The following is a 5,151-nucleotide window of genomic DNA, read 5'->3' as shown; positions in this document are numbered from 1 at the left end:
GGAAGCATGTGAAGCCCAGGAGGGGAGGGGGGTTGCTTTAGACCGGACAACAAAAAGTGTGACGCTCGGTCCCAGATTGTCACAGCAGGCCCAGGCTGGTGGAGGCGGTCATGCGGAAAAGGACGCTGCCATTCCGCCTTTGACCCCCTCTCAGGACAACCCTCTGTGCCTCATCATAAGTGTCTCTCTTTCCTCCGCTAGATGCGAACATCCGCCTATCATGGGATGATCTGTGAGGACAGATCTAATTTGCTCCTGAAGGGAGATCTGATATGCATCGAAGACGTAAGAGGCAGAGCTCAGTGCCCCCCCCCCCCAATCTGCCTGTGACAGTAAAATCTCATCGATTGAGTCAGTATTTGCCCTTTTCATTATGGTCAGGCCTCTTGAGATGGCTCCAGTCCCCACACCACGCTGCAGTGAGCTTTGGTGTCACTAGGTGGCAGTGAAGACCTGACCACTGCAGCCCCGTGTTTGACATTTGCAATTATTTAAGAAGAAATCATTCAAGAACTAAGATCAGTGCAGGCAAAAACATTAGGTAGTGAAATAGGAATGTATAACTAAAGTCACCACGTCTGCTGCGCTTTACATTTCCGGTGTTTTAGAAAAACAGGCGTAGAGGAAATTGAATCTGTTGTTGGTGCATCATGAGTAATGAGTTACACCAACATAAAAACTGACCGACCGGCTGAAGTGTTGTGGCTCATCCCAGGCCGACCCCATGTGACCTTACCTACCAGAGACAGGATGTGCGAGCAGGGGGTATCCGGTAACGTCAACATCACTCCAACACCTCTCCCTCCGTTCTCCGTCCGAACCGTCCCTTTCATCCCCTGCCAAAGATCCTGTTTCCTGAGGTATCTGGGCTGACAGGAGACTTGGTCTCCAGGTCAGTATTTAAGGCTTAAAGATATAGGTTGGCCTGTTTTTAGACCAGGACCTGGCAGTCACTGCAGCAGGGACACCGTGTAAAGTGAGGCCCTGGATGATTCGAGGGGGGCTCGGAGCTGAACAGGGTCTCTGGGTTATTCCAGGAGCTACACTTATTTATTGTGTCAGAACTGTTGGTGTTCTCAGGTGGTAAATATTGGAGGGAAGCCCCTCCGCACCTGCGCGAGGATCACATTTGTAACAGTGGAGTTTGTTAACTGAAAGGAATGCAGATAAATTTACATAGAATAGCCTTATTGTTATCATCTTATATATCATGCACAACTTGCACATACGTATGTATACACCTGTATACATTGCAGTATACATTACCCATAATTATTTTAATGGTGTTCACATGCTGTTATACCATCACAGTACATCTATGTGCTGTCTATACTGTCTTATAGTAGTTTTCATCACTGCTGTACACCAGTCCACCACAATAATTATTTGAAATCATACTTCATTTTTGTTAGACTTGATGTATAATCTTCTGTAAATTATGTCTTAGATTCTCAATTTTACTTGTGTGACTTTGTTTGTTTTTGGGTTTTTTTACATTAAGAATAAGTGAAAGAAGTTTCACAGTGAGACAGTGCTTCAGAATTCTCCTAAGCAACTAAAGTAGGCAAAGGCTTCAAAAAAAAGAACAACCCTCCATATGGCTCATCTCCAGGTGCCGCCAGCATCCCACATTAATTTGAAAAGATGCAGTTTACACATGCACATACATGTATTTTAGAGCTGAAGTCTTCACTGTAGCTGCTGAGCGCCCTGTCAGAAGGTACACAAACTCAAGCGTGAGTCGAGGGCGCAGAGAGGACAGATGTGAACAGACAGGGACAGACAATAACTCTGCTGACCACAATCACCAGTGTGTGTGTGTGTGTGTGCACACACACACACACACACACACACACACACACTTACAGCGAGCTGCAGGGGGGGACAATCAAACTCTCCTTGTGCCCCCATGTTCGACACCACAAAGTGCCCTTATGGCCGATGAACCATGATTAAATGCCCTTTCACTAGAGAAAAATGTGGTGATGTGCCGTCTTTTCACTATAAATAGTCCTACAGCACGACATTCTGCTCGCTGGTATCCAAGGAAATCTTAACTACCTAAAAAAAATTTTCGTAATTACAGTACTTGAGTACATGTGCTTAGTTTCCCTCTACCTCTACCAGTATTACATTATTACACATTTGTTCACACTGGAATGTGAAATGAAATAGCTTTTGTTTTGACTGGTGCATCTTTCACCGTGGACTCAAATACACAAATGATTTAACATGCTGTTAGTTTGTCTCAGTCTACTTCAAGTTCCTGCGTTAAAGTCCTTTACATGAGGCGTTTTTATTACTTTGTCTACTTTGTCCCATGTACAGAACAATACATCCCACAGATGTACAGATGTTTACAGTAAGTTTCATCAGGAGGACAGATAGAGTTGTAAAATGAACATCCACCAGGAGCGTGAGTGTTCCGTTTAAATGAAACACCGGACGTTGTGCTTGTGTGTGTGTGTGTGTGTGTGTGTGTGTGTGTGTGTGTGTGTGTGTGCGCGCGCATGTATGTTTGAGATTCTACCAATGTTTTGAATAAGCGACAGATGGTGGAGCGCTGGTGGAAAACAAATTATTGGCTTCAGGCCAGAGGAAGACCAGGCAGAGTAATCAACATGTTGGTCTCCATGCGCCGCTCCATCATCGCCCTGAATCATGCATTACCCATGCTCCACTGCAGCGCTGTGTTGGGACAACGTGGTGCTGTCTGAGTCCACCGAATGACCTCACTGTGTCCGGTTTGAGTGGTACAAGAGGTAAAGGTAAGTGTTTCCTTTTCTACAGAGCCCGGCAAGAAGTCACAGGCGATCTAAAGAGATCTTAATCTGTTTACGGGGAGAGGAATTCAGCTCACTCGCCCTTTCTTCCTTTTTTCAGATGAGACTGCAAGGCCACTGAGCTGAGCTAAGAAGAAATATACAAGCTCCTGTCATTTCAAGAGGAAATCGGAGTGTTTGAGTTGTGGAAAGGCGCAAACTATTCCTGGCTCAGCTGTTTGAGGAAAATATTCCAATTGAGGGACTCACGTTTTTGTTCATTTTCCTCCCTTTTAGCTTGTTTGGTGGCTCGCCCGCCTTGGATCGCAGTGGAAGGGCCCCGTTGTTAAACTGTCATCATTTGGGGAAAAACCAGTGGCCCCATTACGTAACGCGCACCTTTAAAGAGCCCAGTCACACAGCACACACACACACGGAATGACAGTTTGTGTTGGAAAAGAGGAATTTACCGAATCTGTTAAATGTGCGTATTAGAACCCGTGGAATCCTGTAAACCCATACTTATAAAAACAACGTGCCTGGAGGGGGAGGCTCCGCGGAGACATTACTGGAATTGCAACAAGCAGAAATTCCATTAGCTCTGGACTGTGTGTTTAGATGATGTAATGTCACAAAAAGACAGACACGAACATTAGCCACGGATGAGTCACGAGGCAATATTGAGACATAGAGGCTGAAAATATTAGCCTTCTCAGCCGAACGTCAATTATTGTTGTGACATTTTGGGTCTTAAATCCTCTAATGGTGGCTACACTTTCAGCCTATGTAGCTGTAGTCAGACCGATCAGTTGTCATTGCTAGTCATACTAACGCTCTACCACTATAGTGTGCTGTGGGGATGACATATTTTTGAAGGCTAACCTGGAAGTTAGCATCGCCCTCGTCAAATTGCTTTTGAGGTTTTTCCATTGGACTTCAAACCATCATAGAAAAAGCTCCGTGGAAAACAAAATTTCTGTTCAGCAAAATAATCCTCACAAATTAAAAAATGTTATGATTTGTTTGAGCATTTATGAAATTGCCATAAGTAAACAGCTAAAGTTCGGCTATAACCAAACTACACTGCGATTGTATGACACAACATTACACCACTAGGCTTCCTACCTTGCCTTACTCTAAACTGACCAATTGACAAGATGTAAAGTTGCAGTTAGAAAAGTTTCTAATGAAAGTTGAAGCCTGTAAAGACAGACTAGTGAGTAGATGAGCCTCTGCGTTCAGTGTAATGACGTTTAATGTCTCCAACAATCTCTGCAGCCTCATTTAGCGTCCTGTTAGCAAGACATGAAAACGCTTTTTAATCAACGTGTGAGGTAGTTACAGATGGATCTTAAGTTGCAGAGCAAAACGTGAAACTCTTTAGCTTGTGTTAACCGCAGACCTTGTCTCAGGAATTTACCTGAAAACCCATTAAAAAAAAACATTTGACCTCGAGACAGGGGAACAGAAAGTGCAAAAATTCTGACTCATTTCTGTGATTGTGGTACTCTATAGATTGAAATAACTCAGTATTGGCTGGATTACCATTACATTTGGTACAAACACTGATGTCACGGACTCATCTCAGTGTCATCATCATGTCCAGAATTTGGTTTTTGACCAAATACCTACAAAACTAACTGACATTCCCATCAACCTCAGCTGTACTTTGTGTTTAGTGCTAATAAGCAAAAGGTTATCATGCATTAACATTCATTACATTCTTAAACTAGGGTGGTGAGCACGGGAAAGATTATACCTGCTAACAATCAATATGTCTTGTCATTGTTAGCATGATTAGCACTTACGTTTTGCTATTGATATGTTTTGAAAATATCATAAACAGGCATTTGAGCTCACTGGACCTCAGAGTCAATAAAAGTGTTTGTTCAGTCTATACAAAAACAAAATGTAAAAAGGATGAGTTACTGTTTTAATGGTCAAGTTTGTAATATAGTTGATTGGTGAGTCTTGTTCCCAACTCATCAAATACTCAACAATCAACTACAACTTACAAACTGGAAATGGGCCAAACACATTAAAGGCGCAATATGTCGGCTGCATGGCTAGCTGAGCTAACTAGCTGACGGCAGCTACCGTTAGCAGCAGTTAGTGGTTCAGCAATATGCTGAATCCTATTTGTTTTGAATTTGACAGATAGTCAATTCTTACATATTGCACCTTTAACGAGTGAAAATTAGCGCCTGGCTATCTTTTTCTCCGTAAATTTTCTTATCTTACTCTTGGCAAGAAAACAAATAATGGTATTTCCCATAATCCTGAACCATCCCTCTCTAAACCATATTTCTGCACATCAAAGCAAATCAAATGGATCTCCACTCCATAACTGACAGCCGATTGGTTTGTGCTGACAACTTTTCACCATCTC

At 42.9% G+C, this 5,151-nt stretch overlaps 1 long non-coding RNA gene across 1 annotated transcript; it reads left to right on the top strand.

Annotated features, from left to right (window-relative positions):
- The first annotated feature begins 2,658 nt into the window (after positions 1-2,658).
- Positions 2,659-3,782, top strand: LOC115573156 (uncharacterized). Its single transcript, XR_003982227.1, has 2 exons — positions 2,659-2,768; positions 2,884-3,782. It is a non-coding gene; the product is annotated as an uncharacterized LOC115573156 (long non-coding RNA).
- The last annotated feature ends 1,369 nt before the right edge of the window (positions 3,783-5,151 follow it).

The sequence above is a fragment of the Sparus aurata genome, chromosome 21, assembly GCF_900880675.1.
Source record: "Sparus aurata chromosome 21, fSpaAur1.1, whole genome shotgun sequence".
Classification (NCBI taxonomy): domain Eukaryota; kingdom Metazoa; phylum Chordata; class Actinopteri; order Spariformes; family Sparidae; genus Sparus; species Sparus aurata.
The sequence above is the reverse complement of the archived record's forward strand: the minus strand, read 5'-3'. Positions and strand labels throughout refer to the sequence as shown.